The sequence below is a fragment of the Drosophila miranda genome (assembly GCF_003369915.1).
Source record: "Drosophila miranda strain MSH22 chromosome Y unlocalized genomic scaffold, D.miranda_PacBio2.1 Contig_Y3_pilon, whole genome shotgun sequence".
Taxonomy (NCBI): domain Eukaryota; kingdom Metazoa; phylum Arthropoda; class Insecta; order Diptera; family Drosophilidae; genus Drosophila; species Drosophila miranda.
The window spans coordinates 5,547,630-5,568,654 of NW_022881625.1; the positions used below are offsets into that span (position 1 = coordinate 5,547,630).

General features: G+C 43.1%; 1 pseudogene; it reads right to left on the reverse strand.

The window, feature by feature from the left end:
• Positions 1-7,627: 7,627 nt before the first annotated feature.
• LOC117194625 lies at positions 7,628-13,301 on the reverse strand (annotated as a pseudogene).
• Positions 13,302-21,025: the final 7,724 nt, after the last annotated feature.

Here is a 21,025-nt window from a genome sequence, read left to right on the forward strand (position 1 = left end):
CGCTACGCTCCTCAGCTTAGCTAAAGATTAATTTATAAAACAAAAAATATACAAAAAGGGTAATAAAAGAGTAACGAACAAGATTAAGAACCATTAACCATAATATGTGCGTAAACAACACACACATTTTGAACCGAATCATATCAAATGCAAAAAAAAAAACAAAACGAAAAGAGAAAACAGAAACATTTGCAATTACAAAATATTTACTCTGGTACATACAGTAAAGATATTCGTTTATACAATATTTACTGTCTATATAACCATTATATACTACTTACTTACTGACAACAAATTATTAAGGGTTTTGTTCAATTTCATTATTCGTATGTTAATAAAAACAATTTCAGACTAACTTAAACTTACAGTCTGCTCTGAATACGGGTTAAATGTTAGTGCTGTGCTAGTTGATTATTACTCGTACAATAAATACTATAGCTTAGAGCCATCCTGCGTCCCTGGTCACCGGTGGATCAAGCCTTCAGAACAACAAAATCAATCAAACAACAACAATCAATTCAAAAATCAATCAAACAACAAACAAAAATTGAACAAAAAAAAAATTGAAAAAATCTTGTACAGGCTTCTACAGCTGAAAATCTTGTACAGGCTGAAATATTCTACATTCTACAGCTGAAAATCTTGTACAGGCTGAAAATATTCTACATTCTAAAGCTGAAAATCTTGTACAGGCTTCTACAGCTGAAAATCTTGTACAGGCTGAAATATTCTACATTCTACAGCTGAAAATCTTGTACAGGCTGAAAATATTCTACATTCTACTGCTGAAAATACATTAATTATGTATAGTACATGTATAATACATACTACATAAAATAAATAAAATAAAAAACAAATTATTATTATTATTATTATTGTTATTATTATTAAAATTAATATAATTATACTACATACTACAAAATATTTTCTAACGTCTGATTTAGTAATTTAATTTTTTGGTCCATTATTTGGAGAGCCATGAACACTACAGTTGTAGCATAATATACTGGGTTTCTGTTGAAATCTTCTTTAAACGATACTTTCATTATGTTTATAAAAATTGTTGATAAATGCTTGCCACGTTCCTCGAAGGTATTGCTGTTCATGTTGTTAAAACATATTGGTTCGTTTCTAAATTCGAAATGTTTTTCAACAGCGCGTAATAAGTTCATTATTTCATTTTTAATGATTTCTTTAACTTTATCAGACATTAGGTAGTCGGGCAAGTTGTCTACCGACTTCGTAGCCTCAAAGATACTCTTGTAATTTTCTTTCCTGTATTCCTTGACATACATATTTGACCACAACACATCCTCATGTATATCATTTTTTAGGATAACCTTTTTGAGGTGGGGCAGATCCCACAATATGGGGAATTTTCCCCTTACACTTTTGCACGGTATGAAATTTGCCAAGCAGTGGTCGGATCCAACTGCCAACAGTTGACTTGAAAAGCCCCCACTCTCAACCTCCCTCAATACTAAATCGAGTCCTTCCTTGACCGCATTCCTGCCTAGTGCAGATGTTTTGGAAACGGGACAAATGTGGAAATACAAATAATGAATTTCATTCCCGTTAATTGGGATTGCAGCGACTGCAAGAATTTTCCATTTATGTACCGGTTCTTTTTTTTGCATATTGGTACCACGGCATGTGATACTCATCCATGTAAATGGAAAATTCTGAGTGGCTTAGTTTCTGTAAATTTACAGTCATGTTAATGCGTCCATTCATTATGTTTCCTTGCATTTTCAGTTCTTCCAATGCGTCCGTTACCAGATTTTCGGGGGCCTGTACCTTTGTGCAATTCATTGCTCGCTTGAAGGCGACCAATATCGTTGACCAGATCATCGTTACCGACGATACCTGGAGGAAGAAAAGTCTGATTCACCTGCTCCAATGTAATTGCCACAATCTACTCACCTTCAGTGTCGTCGTCGTCAACATCCATAGGCAATGTACTAACCAGCCGGTCCAGCGGTCCACACGGCAGATGTTCCTCTGCCTCTTTGTCCTGATACGGCTCGAACAGATTGAGTTCATTTATGTCCTCATCGAAACACGACAATTGCGACGGCTCCAACAGATTGAGTTCATTTATGTCCTCATCGAAACACGACAATTGCGACGGCTCGAACATATCTTCCTCTATGTCCTGATACGGCTCGAACAGATTGAGTTCCCTTATGTCCTCATCGAAACACGACAATTTATGCATTTCTGAATCTATCTTTTTATCCATCTTGGCGCGGTTCTTGGGTTACTCTTATTAACTTATTTCACTCTTTTCTCTATTTTTATCGATCGTCAAATAAGTCGCCTCAGACTTATCGCAGTATAATATCGCATAAAACCTATCGCAGTATCATATCGCATAAAACTAATTGCAGTATAATATCTCGATCGGTTAGGGTTAATATATGTTGCCTTACAATTATTTTATTTTTATTTTTATACATGTTGAAATCAGGAAACTAGACGCGGAATTATGTGATATTTATCGGTCCGTATCGTATAGCAACAAAATATCTGTAAACGTTCTTCCTTCTTGATCGTCGTATTCGAATAAATGTGTGTTGGCATATCGAGTACATTGGTGTTTCTTATAATACTATCGATGAGTAAATACCAAAACCATACATGCCCCGTTATTTAAAACATAAATAAAGAACACAAAATAAGACAAAGATGTACATTAATTTGGGAGGTGTAAGAATTGACGGGGTGGACAGTGCCCTTGTTAATGTATTATGCGGGATATACTGGGACCATCTGCAAGGCCGGAAAGTGCAAAGCCCGAAAGCACAGGAAATTGCCAACATGACGTCGTTCGGTGCAGCCCAAGTTTGCGACATAAGTGCAGCAGGAGTGATTAATTTTTACTTTTTTTTTCTGGACCATCAACGTAAGGGTAAGTAAATTAGTTACATTTATATTATATTCTTCTAATAATGTATTCCATTCAGCGGGGACGACGCACGCGAAGTATGCTGAGCCTGTTACTCCGGTGCAGAATATTTCTGTTCTGATATCTCAGGATATTGAGGATATTGACAACAATATGAACGGTGATACGGAGGAGTCGGCCACAACTCAAGATATTGAGGATATTGACAATATGCACGGTGATACGGAGGAGTCGGCCACAACTCAGGATATTGAGGACATTGACAACAGTATGAACGGTCATACGGAGGAGTCGGCCACAACTCACGATATTGAGGATATTGACAACATGCACGGTGATACGGAGGAGTCGGCCACAACTCAGGATATTGAGGATATTGACAATATGCACGGTGATACGGAGGAGTCGGCCACAACTCAGGATATTGAGGATATTGACAACAATATGAACGGTCATACGGAGGAGTCGGCCACAACTCACGATATTGAGGATATTGACAATATGCACGGTCATACGGAGGAGTCGGCAACAACTCACGATATTGAGGAGAATATTGACAACATTTCTGACAATATTCACAATATTTCTGATTATACAGTCAATGATATGGAGTGTACTATTTCTGATGAAATATATGATTCGTCTGAGCCAGTGCACCACGTGGAGGAGAAGCAGGAGCAGGAGGTTCGGGAGGATCCAGACTTAAGTAAGTAAATAAGTAAAATTTAAAAAAAATACATATAATAACTTTTTAATTCTCCAGACATGTTTACTGAAGACATTCTTAGTACTGAAAGTGGAAAGGACAATTTGAAAACACCGATTTCCCCTAAGGCTTCGCCCCCCGTGCATGGCTGCAAGTGCAAACTATGCGGCAAAATGATTGGAAGGTTGAGCACCTTGGGAAACCACGTAATGAACCAACATTACACAGCAATAAGAGGTATGGTTTCAAGGAATTCGAAGACAATGCAAAAAATTGCTGCCGTTTTTAAGGAAAAAAAAAGTGACCATGTTAAGACCATCAGAGGAAACTGGGGTGCCGGCCGAGTATTTGAGGGCAATAGTCATGTGCAGCGATGACTATAAAAAAAATTGGGTGCCGCTTGTGGGCCGCCAAGACGGATGCAGAGAAGCTGAAAAACATCAACCAATAACTGTTTCGTTTTTTAATTTTAGTATTTGATTTGGCTTGAGTAGACTGATCCAGAGAAGCTGAAGGACATCAACCAATAACTGTTTCGTTTTTTAATTTTAATATTTGATTTAAGTAGAAAAAACTCGCCTGTTATTCGTAATTGTAACGACTGAAAATAAACTTATTGACAAAAAAGGGAGGAGTATTTATATTGTGTGGGCGCCTTTGGGCCAAGAAATCATCAAAGTTATTCACGTCGCACAGTTTGGGAAAAAACTGGACTGGAGTGGAGTCGACTAGAGGGACTGCAATGACACTTGCCGGCTGGCGGCCTCTTGGAAATTTTAAGCCTCGTTAAGCTTCTGGTCAACCGCCTGGCTGGTCTCCATCGAATGCATTAACCTTCGCTCTGGATATACTGGATGCCCTTTTGGATTACAGGACTACCCTCTTTAGCCCCTTTTAATGGATAAACAAAGTGAATGTCCTACATGGATTACAGCCGTATAGCGCATCATAAAAGGTAAGAAATCAGGCCACAAATTGAATGCCGAACACAGCAAATGCTTAACCCATGACACCACCAAAAGGGGGAGAGGGAGTAGAGGGGGATGAGTGCCCCCTATTAATCCTAAGTGCTTCCTGTGGTTTTATGTAAATTTGTACACGGGGAACAGAGGACTCCAAAGAGGCCTCTCGAGCAGCAATTCAATGTACAAATGACAGGTTGGCTGTGACACAAAACAGCAGCTTAAGGAAGATGTAAAGCCAAGCAAAAATATACCCCCCCCCCCTCCACCCCTCTCCTTAAACCATAACCCTTAACTCCTTAATCTCAGAATGGTAGCCAACATTTCGGCCACACCAAGGAGTATGGTGGCATGGTATTTATCGCAAGTCCTATCCCAAACCAACAAAGCCGATCAACTATTGCAAGTCGCAGCTCTGCCCAGGGAAAGTACGTCACCTGACCTGTGATTCGAAACACAACATCGAAGTGGGCCCTGAACTATCACTTGGAGCCGTTCAGAACTGGCTCTGGAAATCATTCAGTACGAATATCTGGAGAGAGCGGCACAACACAGAGAACTGCAGCAAATATCGAAAGCACAGGGAACATAAAGTAAATAAAAATACAAATACAAAACAAAGCCCATGAACGAATATTTCCTCACAGGTGCTGGAATAAGATGAATCCAACTATTAACAATCCACGTTCCCCATTCACCCGCTCGCGGGGTATTTTCGGATCCATGGGATCCTTCGTCTTTACCGACCAGCAGCAGCAGCAGCAGCCGGGGCTGCAGGTCCCCCCCGAAGATTCCGCCGACAAGAATGGACTCAATGCGATGCCCTTCCTAGGCCAAATCCACACCAATCCTCTGCTGTCCCGCCCAATGGGTCCAATAGGTCACGCTCACGCCCCCACCTTCCCTCCGATGGGGGATTCAGATGGGTGAGCGGCAGCAGCCCAAACTCCCCTTCCCCCCAGGACATAACTTACCCCCGGCTCCACTGCAGATTCAATGCTGTGCCACAGATGGCTTCGATGGGACCACCGCCCGTGTTGAGCTCCCTCTGGACAGGCGGCGCTTCTCCGGACAGCCGCGGAGACTACTACGACGACCCCCACGAAGAGTACTCCGACTGCCGCTACGAGGGCGACTACGAGGGCGACTACTCGATGCCCACCGAGGAGGACCAAGAGGAGGAGTCGTGCTCCTGTCAGAGCCAGACCTGTCAGAGCGAGTTCAGCTCGATAGAGCGCACCAAGTCGGACTCGGAGTGGGAGGAGCTCTCCGACGGCCCTTCCCCCAGGGTCTCCCCGCTGGAGTCCCTCGGCGCAGTCGTGCTCTCCACAATGCAGCCGGAGCACCGTCAGCGCATGGTGGCCTTGTACCACCTCGTCTTGGAGACCGCTGTGGTCAAGGTCGTGCTGCTGGTGCTGCATCTGCTGTGCTGCGCGGTGTTCTGGCTGGTCGAGAAGACCGTGGGCTTCAACGAAACCGTCGGCTCGAAGCGCCACCGATTGTGGAACAGCAAGTTCAAGCTGCGCACCATCCAGCGCCAGTTGCTGTGGCGCATGGCCAATGCCCGGGGCGACGAGACGCTCGTGTTCTTTGCCGTGCTCATGACCACGCCCTGGCTGTTCTCCCTCAGCCTCCTGGGATTCATCCTGTCCCTGGCGGCGCTCCTGAAGAAGACCGTCGAGCAGCTGGTGTTCCAGATACGCCTGCACCTCGTGCTCTAGGGGCAGCCATCGAGCAGAAAGCAGCAAGCAGTACCCAATCACACACTGACAGAAGACACACGGCCACACGCCCGACAATCCACCCCTCCCTCAGAGATGTTTGCACTTCCATTTGGCCATCTATTTTCGTTGATGCTGGCATCGCAATACACGGAATCGTCTCTCCGTTTTTGGCCGCAATGAAAATAGATACCGAAATATTCGAAATTCAAAGTCAATTCCCACGAGAGAGAGCGAGACAGGCCTTCTTCTTTTGGTTTACGGCCTTTCTTCTGCCTTTGGCATCGCCCACTCCACTCTCTTTATTTTTCTTGCATTAAATTGGCAATAATATGAACTCGCCTTCTCTTTCTGCTTAGTAGTATTCCCCTGTCGCCGATAGCCCGCATCCTCTGCGTTCCAGAATCTGCGGAAGTTTCCAGCGGGGGCTACTGGCGCGCATCAGCCGTCGAGTAGATTGAATGGGAACGCTGCCAGCATATATGTACTATGTGTGTGTGTGCCCAACTAACGCAGACAACTGCGTTCTAGAATGAAATATTAATTCATTGGATACGCTCTTCATCGCTTTCTGTTTCCCTCGGAGGGTGGCAGGGTACTGGGTGTCTACGCTGCTCGGCGCTGGCCTGTATCTAATCGCGCCTGCCTTGCTGTGTACGCACTGTAGATGCATATGTACATACAGTTGTTAATCAATGTCCGTTGATTGTCGCATCATTGCTTGGAAGGGGAATCCCCCTAAAATTAAAGCTGGGATCCTATGCCAGAGCAGAACGCAATACTTTTCATATCCCACCTTGGGTTTCTTTAACCAATCCCATAACTTTCGACATTGACAATGAGGCTTCATCAGCATTCGTTCGCTCACAGTCATTATCATAATGATGATGATAATGATAATAATGTGCATGTGTGTGGTGTGTGACTCTCGTTTAGGACCTGAGCTCAAAAGTGCAATGCACGGCAGAAAAATCAACACGAGCTGATTCAAGGGGTAAAGATATGTATCTTTGGCACACCGAAGTGCCGACACTCTTTCAATTCAAGATTGTTGACAGCCCAGCGATTCGCAAATGCGGCCAATGAGTATGTGTTGTGAGTATATAACAGCCCATCCGATCCGATCAGGCGATTCATCAGTGAAGATTTTCTCTCCTTTCGCTTTTCTGCCTAGTGGGGTCCCAAGTGTGGGAAAAGCCACGAGGGCGTGAAACTCAAGAAAAGCATGAAGAAAATTACGATTGAACCGGTGACTAGCTCATGGTCTTCCTCGAGCGAACCGACTGCCTTTGTTCAACTGGGACGATGAGGTCTGAGCGTGTCCATGTCGGCCAGTGAGAACTTGCTCGTAGCGGGTCAGCAGATTGGTGCGGACAATGGCGCCGTTCAGTTCCGCCTGGGCCTTGATGGCCTGTGGGAAAAGAGAGGGGAGAAAACAGTTGGATAAAGCCGAGAAAGAAAAGGAAATATAAACCCACCTGAGTATCGCTGACAGCCAGACCATTCAGGAGATTGAACAGCACAATGGTCATGAAGAACACAAAGAGCAGGAAGATCAGGTAAGTGTAGACGCTGTCAAACTTTATGTCACCGGCATCAAATTCTCCCGTGAGCATCACAATCGTCTTGATGAGCGCCTCGATGGGCACGGAGAATGTGTTGAAGTGACTATCATCTTCTCCCTCCTTTGCTGGCTCTGGCGTGCTGTCCTTCGGAGAGGAGGAATCCACCTGGGGCTTGCCAAACAGTATGTAGAAGCACAGACTAAACGTAAGCACAAAGATCGAGTAGAGAGCAAAGTTCTTGATGAAGCTGCTGGAGACGGCGCGCAGCATGAGCATGTGCGTCGAAATTGAGAGTACTGGCAGGGAGCCAACCAGCAGGCAGAACTCCACGGACACCAGCAGAATGGTGAAGACGGCCAGTATGCGCTGCGTCTCCTTGTCGTAGCTGGCTTCCATGCAGGTTAGGATCGACAAGACAATGAGAGCCACCTCCATCAGGTTCGTGATGGACCTGAAGTACAGCAGCGGCAACATGGCAAGCTGTATGACCTCTCGGATCATGAGATACACAATCCCTATCCAAGAGAACAGGCCGAAGAGGGCAGTCAGGCCCGTGTGGTCGCTTTCGTGGAACTTAAGGAGCGTATGCGTGATAATGGAGGCAGTGAAGAGAGAGTAAAGTAGAAAGTTCAGATAGAAGATCACCGAGAGGCGGTGCCACTTGAGGAAGAGGAAACTCGAGATTAGCGGGTGCTGCAGCAGGTAACGCAGCTCCTTGGAATCGGCGATGTATGCGATTGGAGTCATCTCGTCCTCCAATTGGTGAGGATGGCCAATGCTCCGCTTGTCCGACTGCCCGGGCTCTCGCTGGCGTCTCATCAGATTCTTGTAGTTGATGATGATCTCGAAACTCTGGTCACCGGGCTTCTCCCCGTTGGTGGTGATGCAGGAATCGAAGTGCTCCTCCAGCACTTTCGGGTCCATCTCCTGTATGGGAAGATCTCCGAACGCGCTTCTCGCCCCGATGTACGCTCCCTGCCGTAGAAGCTCCTGTGCCACCTTTGTGTTGCGATACTTGACCGCATAGGAGAGTGGCACCAGGCCAGCCTTGTCCGCCTCATTGATGTCCACACGATCGCTCTCGAGCAGCAGCTGGAAGCAGCGCTGGTGGTCACAGAAGTCGTCCAGCGGCTGCTCACCCAGGCGACTGACAACCGCGTTCAGCAGCTTGGAATGCGATGTCAGCCTCAGCTGCGGATGCATCAACAGCTTCTCTAGCGCCCTGTGGTTGCCCCAGATTACGGCCAACTCCACGGGGCTGATGTCGCTCAATTTTGAAGGATTAATGTTGATGCCCGTCTCGAGGATGGCCTCAAAGGCTCGCTGCTTGTCCCGCTTGATACTCTCCGCCAGCAGGGACTGATACTCCTCCTGGTTGGCATTGCATTGGTTGTCTGCGTTTCCGCTGACGTTCTGGTGGTACTCCGCGAACTGTTGCTCGAACTGGTTCTCGTCTCCGTCCCGCAGCGTGCGGAGGAGTCGCTCGCAGTCGATCTCTGCTCCGGCCTCGCGCAGCTCCGGCAACGGCAGTTCCGGATACTGATCCCTCAGCATCTGGCGTACCTGCCCGTTCCGATAGCTGTCAATGTCCAACAGTGGTTGTTTCAGGAAAAGTCGGATCAGCTCCAGCTTAGTGCCTGCCTCAATCTTTCTATTCTTCAGCACATGGTGGAGGGGCGTGAACTCGCCCTGATCCACCAAATTCGGAGGAGCTCCGTACTCGAGAAGCAGCTAAATGCAGGAGCCCACCTGAGAGGCATTCGATCGTCCTGGCGATTGGCCTGGGCACCGCTGTCCAGGGCAGTGTGGAATTCCCGTATGTCCCGATTAGCGAGGGCCGCGCTCAACTGGCCCTGCGGATCGATGAAACCGCAGTTGTTAGAGCTCATTCTGCTGTCTGCAAAGAGTCAAGTGAGAATGGGGAGGATGAGCTATGTCTATGTGGGCTTTCGTTAATCTTATCCAACCCACGCTGCGTATGAGTAACTTCTAATGCCGTTTCTATGAAATTGATGCCAGAACCCGCATTGTTAGAGCTCTGCTCTGGTCAATGGAGGGAGGTCTGACCCAACAGACGGTTTCTGTACAGACCTTGAAATGGCCGAAACAAAAGCATGAGAGTGGAGAGCAGGAGAGAAGTACTCAGGGAGTGGCTTGATTGTTCAACGTGATCTACAAATTTGAATCAAGTTTGGTGTTCGATCTCGCTCGCCTTTTGGTTTATCAGAATTTAACGATCATAAAGAATAATCATAAAATAATCGACACATCAATATCAATTAGCAATCAATTGGTTACGCTTTATGCTTTGAATACTGTTCCGAATGGAGCTTTAGATAAAGCCCTGGGCAGTGCTAAAATCTTGCGATTTATAGGCGGCTCTTTTCGTAAATTTCAAGGCGGCTTCTTCTGTGGGATCTGATCCCTCCAGCCGTCAGCTCAACGTCTTCTCCGCTCTGTTGTGTTCTGTTCTGTTCTGTTCCGTTCTGTCTGCTGTCTGCTTTGATGCTTGAAATGTGTGAGAAATCGGCTAATCACACATGAGACCTGGCTAATTTGAATATTCCCCCACTGATTGTTTATCAATAGCCTACGAATTGGGAATCAGGAAACATCGTCTTCTCTTTTGTAGGTAGCTCTTCGGCTAATGTTGCTTTAGTATGCAAACAAATTGAGAATTGTAAATGACGCCCCTGGGGTCAAAATTTGTCGTTGATAAGATAAACAGAATCGCACAATCACCTTCCTTAATTGGCCCTTTATTTGATATTTTCTTGTCTCCCATCTTAACCTCTTCCCCATTCTGGTATTTGTTTTTCCACCTGAGTACGAGTATTTGCCCAAGCAATTGACAAACAACTTCATTGTTTGTCCAAGCTGAAGCTCGACACAAAGTCTTACTAAGACATCGGTTGACAGAGTGGCGTAATATCACAATAATTAACAGAAAACTTAACAGCAAACGATTTCAAAAGTGAGCAACTCCTCTCTCAGTCGCATCTGACCCTAGCAATTAAGAGCACTACTTTCAGAAATATTGATGTAGTCAAGGTAATCTATACTTATTGCAAAAAGCGTCGGAAAACACAAATTGCCCTTAAACTCTTAAACATTTGCTTCATCTACGGAAACCAGTCGAAAACACAGAGTATACGGAGTCTGGAGTGGAATTTTATTCCCCCTTCTCTTGGAGCTCACATATGTATATACTAACACTGGTAAAAAAAAAGTACTCGTATCACTCTGGAATTTGAGAATAAAGTGTGTCACAAAGGAAAGGGAGTCCAACGACATTATTACTAGTTTTAAAAGAAAAATAATAATGAGATTATCTTCATTCGCGATTCGAAAACTGTTTCGACTTCTCATTTTTTCTTTGAGTGAATTAATATTTATAAACCTTTCAGCCCTGTTCTTCTTTCTGTCTGTGGGAACATCTGGAATTTGGAGACTGAGAGAGCTGGAGCCTAGGAAATTGCCCAACAAAATTGGCTCTGAGTTGCACACCGAATCCTCTACTAAAGTTCTTTGTGTTGGTGCAGCTGCAAAAGTGAAATCAGCAAATGACAACACTTCGGAAAGAGTAAGTAGAAGGGGGACAGACGTGATTAATGTAAAGTTTTTAACGCGATAAACTGAATATGGATCAGCCGCGTTTCTCCGATCGTCTGTCAATAATTTATACTAAATACGTACTGTCCTACACTGATATAACATTCTCACATGATATTTTACCATACGTGATGTGATCAGATCGAGAGACCCTCTAGCTGCGTGGGAGGAGGAGAGCAGAGTAAACACTAAACTAAATTGCTTGTCCATAAAGTCTGTTTTTTGGAAAACTGTGCTTGGATTGTTTATCCAATTTATGGCATTATTATACCCGATACTCAAAACGAGTATTGGGGTATATTAGATTTGTGGTAAAAGTGGATGTGTGTAACGTCCGGAAGGAATCGTTTCCGACCCCATAAAGTATATATATTCTTGATCAGCATCAATAGCCGAGTCGATTGAGCCATGTCTGTCTGTCCGTCTGTCCGTCCGTCCATCTGTCCGTCCGTCCGTCTGTCCGTCTGTCCGTCTGTCCGTCCCCTTCAGCGCCTAGTGCTCAAAGACTATAAGAGCTATAGCAACGATGTTTTGGATCCAGACTTCTGTGATATGTCACTGCTACAAGAAAATTTCAAAACTTTGCCCCGCCCACTTCCGCTCCCACAAAGGGCGAATTTCACAATTTCGACGATACGAGAAAACCAAAAACGCAGAATCGTAGATGACTATATCTTCTAGAGGGCAAATTCTGAACCAGATCGTATAATTATTATAGCCAGAATCAAGAAAATTTCATTATTTCTCGCTCTGTCTCTCTCTAACACACAGGTTTCATGGTCGGTTTTGCCAATTGCAAAATATGAGTTCAAGGATCTCAGAACCCATAAGAGCTAGAGCAACCAAATTTGGTATCCACACTCCTGTGGATCCGCCCTCTCCTCCCCTTCCGCCCCGCAAAGGACGAAAATCTGGGGCATCCACAAATCTCAGAGACTATTCACGCTAGAGTAACCAAGTTTAGTTCCCCCACTCCTGTTAGATCTCACTATAAAACGTATATCTCCAAATTTCGTCCCACCCCCTTCCGCCCACACAAAGGACGAAAATCTGTTGCATCCACAATATTGCAGATTCGAGAAAACTAAAAAAGCAAAATCATAGATAATGACCATATCTATCAGATTGCTGAATCTGAATCAGATCGGATCATTTTTGTAGCCAAAAGCAAGAAATCAATTTGCAGTATCGGGTATAAATGTAGAGTTGCGGTCTCCGCAGCAACTCACAACGTTCCCCCTCGTTTTTTTATGCATTCTCAGCGTTTTGCTACACTTAATGAACAACAGGCGATGGTCTGGCCCGAGACGCTTTGTTTACACTTGGCATTAAAACTGGAAAAACAAAGGGAAATAACCAAAAATTCTAGTATGAAGAAAAAAGTTCTCGGGTGTGGCAGTAAAAAACTACAATCTTGATCTACAAATGAAGTTTTTTTACAGTGAAATATATACTTGACTTGTAGTGAAACGCAGCCCCGAAATTGTCATCATAAAAACTTCGTAATTAAGATGAATGCGTGAGGAGATGGGGCTGGAGCTGAGACCAAGCATGACTTCATGCTGAACCGCCTCCGAGTGGCATCCGCAGATAAAAAGCAACAAAATATAGTTGTTTACAAGAAATGGCACCGAAATACGGACAGCTCACAAACCCATGGACACATGCTTAACTTAACTAAAGTGGATACACACACATGCATCGCATATTGTAAAATTTTGTTGGTATTAATTTGATCTTGTTCTTGATGCTAACGGTTGCAGTTGTGGATGGAGAACTACATGGCATCAATGAGTCCACCATCACCTTCATCATCGACTTTATCATTACAATCAGACGATGATTTGTCTACAGAATATAGATCGTCATTGCTGACGCGTTCGCAGCGGTTTAATCTGAAGCTTCTCGCGCTGTATTCAAAACACAAATGCCTGTGGAACTTCAAACACGTCGACTTCTTTAACACCGCCATGCACAAGAGCATCTGGGCGGACATCGTCCGACAGCTGAACACGAAGCGTACGATTACCTGGCAGTTCTGTCGCCGTCGCATCATGGAGCTGCGCCACTACAATAACCAATATCGATTGCAGCAATTACGCTTGGACAGCAACCTCCCAAATGAGTGGTACCATGTTAGGGATGTTCCAATGTCGTTGCCACTTGACGGGACTCGAGGGCTGGAGCTGCTGCCGAAGGAGAGCTATAAGCATTGTTTCTATTTTTTAAATTCCCTCTAAGCTCCTTCCAGCCAATGATCTTCTTAAAATCTTAACGTCAACGTACTTGCTTTTTGGTTATGTGCGGAAAACTAAAGCTAAACTAAAGCTATACATGCTCTATATTGGGTATATACATATGTACTACTCGTACTCGCTGTGCACTTCATAAACAATTGGCTGGCCTACATCATGTACTCGTACAACACACAACAAAAGATTTGAGGGGGGTGTGTGTGGAGTGGGAGAATTGGGGGATGTCAGTCAGTGCCCCGCACGTTTCGATAATTTCGAATAATTTAATTAAGCCAAGACGAAGCGGCAGTACTGGGACTTTCACGATTCTCCCCGGAACTTCCAAAAGCCCTGAAAATGGCAAGATTTTCAAAAAAAAATTAAATAAAGATCACTTTGACTTAGCACCCTCTTTGGGACTACGCCCTTGTGTCCCGCTAAAAGTAGAAAACGAATAAACAAAAACATTGTGGGCGGAGCCAGATCGGCAAACGAATGAATCCAGCCAACGATTTAGGTAGTAGTCGTATATGGGGAGGAAGGGAAACTGAGACCTGGTCGCTCGACTCTCTACATATCGCCTAATCGATGGATTATTTAATTGTAATTGGTAATAAGAAATGCAAATTCAGCTCTCGGTACATGTGGAATGTGGTATGTGAGGATGGAGGCACTCGACGCCAAAAGTCCATGCAAATGAAGCGAGGCTTGGATTACTCCCGAACCCGATTGGGTAAACATGGAACTGGACTCCGTTTACTGCTGTTGCACACTATCTGAGGGGATCGACTGACGGTCAGGCACGATTATTTCGTTTATTTCTTATTTATTTTCCTTTCTTGAAAGAAACAATAGACACTTGAGAAAACGAGCCACCTTAGGCGTTTCCGTTTAGGGCATCAAAAAAGTGATCGTGACCATTGCCGGCCCACATTCGAAAATCGTTTTTCAAAAACTCTCGTTCGTTCTGGCGATGATGTCACAGTTTGAGTGTATATATATAAAGTATATATATTCTTGATCAGCATCAATAGCCGAGTCGATTGAGCCCTGTCTGTCTGTCCGTCTGTCCGTCCGTCCGTCCGTCCGTCCGTCCGTCCCCTTCAGCGCCTAGTGCTCAAAGACTATTGGAGCTAGAGCAACGATGTTTTGGATCCAGACTTCTGTGATATGTCACTGCTACAAAAATATTTCAAAACTTCGCCCCGCCCACTTCCGCCCCACAAAGAACGAAAATCTGTGGCATCTACATTTTTAAAGATACGATAAAATTAAAAACGCAGAATCGTAGAGGATGACTATATGTTTTAGAGTGCAAAATCTGAACCAGATCGTATAATTATTATAGCCAAAATCAAGAAAACAATTTCATTCTTTCTCGCTCTGTCTCTTTCTAACACACAGGTTTCATGGTCGGTTTTGCCAATTGCAAAATATGAGTTCAAGGATCTCAGAACCCATAAAAGCTAGAGCAACCAAATTTGGTATCCACACTCCTGTGATATCGGACCTTGACCGTTTTGTGTCAAAATTTCGCCACACCCCCTTCCGCCCCCGCAAAGGACGAAAATCTGTGGCATCCACAAATCTCAGAGACTATTAAGGCTAGACTAACCAAATTTGGTATCCGCACTTCTGTTAGATCTCGCTGTAAAACGTATATCTCAGAATCATAAATAACGACCATATCTATCAGATTGCTGAATCTGGTTTAGATCAGATAATTTTTATAGCCAAAAGGAACAAATCAATTTGCAGTGGCTACGCAGCGCCCGACGTCACGCTCAGACTGATTTTCTGTAGAGGCGTCTGCCGGAGGAGAGCCATACTGACTTAGTATCGGGTATAACTGTAGAGTTGCGGTGTCCGCAGCAACTCACAACGTTCCCCCTCGTCTATGATTCTGCGTTTTTAGTTTAGCTTTTTTTTAGTTTTGCCGCATGGTTTACATAAATTTCCATTTGGATTTCCACTGCCATTGCCATTGACTGCCTCGTTAGCTAGCCCCTTAGACCCATCAACTTTTGATTGATTTGATCCGATACGCTACGCTCCTCAGCTTAGCTAAAGATTAATTTATAAAACAAAAAATATACAAAAAGGGTAATAAAAGAGTAACGAACAAGATTAAGAACCATTAACCATAATATGTGCGTAAACAACACACACATTTTGAACCGAATCATATCAAATGCAAAAAAAAAACAAAACGAAAAGAGAAAACAGAAACATTTGCAATTACAAAATATTTACTCTGGTACATACAGTAAAGATATTCGTTTATACAATATTTACTGTCTATATAACCATTATATACTACTTACTTACTGACAACAAATTATTAAGGGTTTTGTTCAATTTCATTATTCGTATGTTAATAAAAACAATTTCAGACTAACTTAAACTTACAGTCTGCTCTGAATACGGGTTAAATGTTAGTGCTGTGCTAGTTGATTATTACTCGTACAATAAATACTATAGCTTAGAGCCATCCTGCGTCCCTGGTCACCGGTGGATCAAGCCTTCAGAACAACAAAATCAATCAAACAACAACAATCAATTCAAAAATCAATCAAACAACAAACAAAAATTGAACAAAAAAAAAATTGAAAAAATCTTGTACAGGCTTCTACAGCTGAAAATCTTGTACAGGCTGAAATATTCTACATTCTACAGCTGAAAATCTTGTACAGGCTGAAAATATTCTACATTCTAAAGCTGAAAATCTTGTACAGGCTTCTACAGCTGAAAATCTTGTACAGGCTGAAATATTCTACATTCTACAGCTGAAAATCTTGTACAGGCTGAAAATATTCTACATTCTACTGCTGAAAATACATTAATTATGTATAGTACATGTATAATACATACTACATAAAATAAATAAAATAAAAAACAAATTATTATTATTATTATTATTGTTATTATTATTAAAATTAATATAATTATACTACATACTACAAAATATTTTCTAACGTCTGATTTAGTAATTTAATTTTTTGGTCCATTATTTGGAGAGCCATGAACACTACAGTTGTAGCATAATATACTGGGTTTCTGTTGAAATCTTCTTTAAACGATACTTTCATTATGTTTATAAAAATTGTTGATAAATGCTTGCCACGTTCCTCGAAGGTATTGCTGTTCATGTTGTTAAAACATATTGGTTCGTTTCTAAATTCGAAATGTTTTTCAACAGCGCGTAATAAGTTCATTATTTCATTTTTAATGATTTCTTTAACTTTATCAGACATTAGGTAGTCGGGCAAGTTGTCTACCGACTTCGTAGCCTCAAAGATACTCTTGTAATTTTCTTTCCTGTATTCCTTGACATACATATTTGACCACAACACATCCTCATGTATATCATTTTTTAGGATAACCTTTTTGAGGTGGGGCAGATCCCACAATATGGGGAATTTTCCCCTTACACTTTTGCACGGTATGAAATTTGCCAAGCAGTGGTCGGATCCAACTGCCAACAGTTGACTTGAAAAGCCCCCACTCTCAACCTCCCTCAATACTAAATCGAGTCCTTCCTTGACCGCATTCCTGCCTAGTGCAGATGTTTTGGAAACGGGACAAATGTGGAAATACAAATAATGAATTTCATTCCCGTTAATTGGGATTGCAGCGACTGCAAGAATTTTCCATTTATGTACCGGTTCTTTTTTTTGCATATTGGTACCACGGCATGTGATACTCATCCATGTAAATGGAAAATTCTGAGTGGCTTAGTTTCTGTAAATTTACAGTCATGTTAATGCGTCCATTCATTATGTTTCCTTGCATTTTCAGTTCTTCCAATGCGTCCGTTACCAGATTTTCGGGGGCCTGTACCTTTGTGCAATTCATTGCTCGCTTGAAGGCGACCAATATCGTTGACCAGATCATCGTTACCGACGATACCTGGAGGAAGAAAAGTCTGATTCACCTGCTCCAATGTAATTGCCACAATCTACTCACCTTCAGTGTCGTCGTCGTCAACATCCATAGGCAATGTACTAACCAGCCGGTCCAGCGGTCCACACGGCAGATGTTCCTCTGCCTCTTTGTCCTGATACGGCTCGAACAGATTGAGTTCATTTATGTCCTCATCGAAACACGACAATTGCGACGGCTCCAACAGATTGAGTTCATTTATGTCCTCATCGAAACACGACAATTGCGACGGCTCGAACATATCTTCCTCTATGTCCTGATACGGCTCGAACAGATTGAGTTCCCTTATGTCCTCATCGAAACACGACAATTTATGCATTTCTGAATCTATCTTTTTATCCATCTTGGCGCGGTTCTTGGGTTACTCTTATTAACTTATTTCACTCTTTTCTCTATTTTTATCGATCGTCAAATAAGTCGCCTCAGACTTATCGCAGTATAATATCGCATAAAACCTATCGCAGTATCATATCGCATAAAACTAAGTGCAGTATAATATCTCGATCGGTTAGGGTTAATATATGTTGCCTTACAATTATTTTATTTTTATTTTTATACATGTTGAAATCAGGAAACTAGACGCGGAATTATGTGATATTTATCGGTCCGTATCGTATAGCAACAAAATATCTGTAAACGTTCTTCCTTCTTGATCGTCGTATTCGAATAAATGTGTGTTGGCATATCGAGTACATTGGTGTTTCTTATAATACTATCGATGAGTAAATACCAAAACCATACATGCCCCGTTATTTAAAACATAAATAAAGAACACAAAATAAGACAAAGATGTACATTAATTTGGGAGGTGTAAGAATTGACGGGGTGGACAGTGCCCTTGTTAATGTATTATGCGGGATATACTGGGACCATCTGCAAGGCCGGAAAGTGCAAAGCCCGAAAGCACAGGAAATTGCCAACATGACGTTGTCGTTCGGTGGAGCCCAAGTTTGCGACATAAGTGCAGCAGGAGTGATTAATTTTTACTTTTTTTTTCTGGACCATCAACGTAAGGGTAAGTAAATTAGTTACATTTATATTATATTCTTCTAATAATGTATTCCATTCAGCGGGGACGACGCACGCGAAGTATGCTGAGCCTGTTACTCCGGTGCAGAATATTCTGATATCTCAGGATATTGAGGATATTGACAACAATATCTCAGGATATTGAGGATATTGACAATATGCACGGTGATACGGAGGAGTCGGCCACAACTCAGGATATTGAGGATATTGACAACAATATGAACGGTCATACGGAGGAGTCGGCCACAACTCACGATATTGAGGATATTGACAATATGCACGGTGATACGGAGGAGTCGGCCACAACTCAGGATATTGAGGATATTGACAATATGCACGGTGATACGGAGGAGTCGGCCACAACTCAGGATATTGAGGATATTGACAACAATATGAACGGTCATACGGAGGAGTCGGCCACAACTCACGATATTGAGGATATTGACAATATGCACGGTCATACGGAGGAGTCGGCCACAACTCACGATACTGAGGAGAATATTGACAACATTTCTGACAATATTCACAATACTTCTGATTATACAGTCAATGATATGGAGTGTACTATTTCTGATGAAATATATGATTCGTCTGAGCCAGTGCACCACGTGGAGGAGAAGAAGGAGCAGGAGGTTCGGGAGGATCCGGACTTAAGTAAATAAGTAAAATTAAAAAAAAAAATACATATAATAACTTCTTAATTCTCCAGACATGTTTACTGAAGACATTCTTAGTACTGAAAGTGGAAAGGACAATTTCAAAACACCGATTTCCCCTAAGGCTTCGCCCCCGTGCATGGCTGCAAGTGCAAACTATGTGGCAAAATGATTGGAAGGTTGAGCACCTTGGGAAACCACGTAATGAACCAACATTACACAGCAATAAGAGGTATGGTTTCAAGGAATTCGAAGACAATGCAAAAAATTGCTGCCGTTTTTAAGGAAAAAAAAAGTGACCGTGTTAAGACTATCAGAGGAAACTGGGGTGCCGGCCGAGTATTTGAGGGCGATAGTCATGTGCAGCGATGACTATAAAAAAATTGGGTGCCGCTTGTGGGCCGCCAAGACGGATGCAGAGAAGCTAAAAAACATCAACCAATAACTGTTTCGTTTTTTAATTTTAATATTTGATTTGGCTTGAGTAGACTGATCCAGAGAAGCTGAAGGACATCAACCAATAACTGTTTCGTTTTTTAATTTTAATATTTGATTTGAGTAGAAAAACTCGCCTGTTATTCGTAAATGTAACGACTGAAAATAAACTTATTGACAAAAAAGGGAGGAGTATTTATATTGTGTGGGCGCCTTTGGGCCAAGAAATCATCAAAGTTATTCACGTCGCACAGTTTGGGAAAAAACTGGACTGGAGAGGAGTCGACTGGAGGGACTGCAATGACAATTGCCGGCTGGCGGCCTCTTGGAAATTTTAAGCCTCGTTAAGCTTCTGGTCAACCGCCTGGCTGGTCTGCTTGAGCGCTCCATCGAATGGATTAACCTTCGCTCTGGATATACTGGATGCCCTTTTGGATTACAGGACTACCCTCTTTAGCGCCTTTGAATGGATAAACAAAGTGCATGTCCTACATGGATTACAGCCGTATAGCGCATCATAAAAGGTAAGAAATCAAGCCATAAATTGAATGCCGAACACAGCAAATGCTTAACCCATGACACCACCAAAAGGGGAGAGGGAGTAGAGGGGGATGAGTGCCCCCTATTAACCCTAAGTGCTTCCTGTGATTTTATGTAAATTTGTACACGGGGAACAGAGGACTCCAAAGAGACCTCTCGAGCAGCAATTCAATGTACAAATGACAGGTTGGCTGTGACACAAAACAGCAGCTTAAGGAAGATGTAAAGCCAAGCAAAAATATACCCCCCCCTCCCCCACTCTCCTTAAACCTTAACCCTTAACTCCTTAATCCCAGAATGGTAGCCAACATTTCGGCCACACCAAGGAGTATGGTGGCATGGTATTTATCGCAAGTCCTATCCCAAACCAACAAAGCCGATCAACTATTGCAAGTCGCAGCTCTGCCCAGGGAAAGTACGTCACCTGACCTGTGATTCGAAACACAACATCGAAGTGGGCCCTGAACTATCACTTGGAGCCGTTCAGAACTGGCTCTGGAAATCATTCAGTACGAATATCTGGAGAGAGCGGCACAACACAGAGAACGGCAGCAAATATCGAAAGCACAGGGAACATAAAGTAAATAAAAATACAAATACAAAACAAAGCCCATGAACGAATATTTCCTCTCAGGTGCTGGAATAAGATGAATCCAACTATTAACAATCCACGTTCCCCATTCACCCGCTCGCGGGGTATTTTCGGATCCATGGG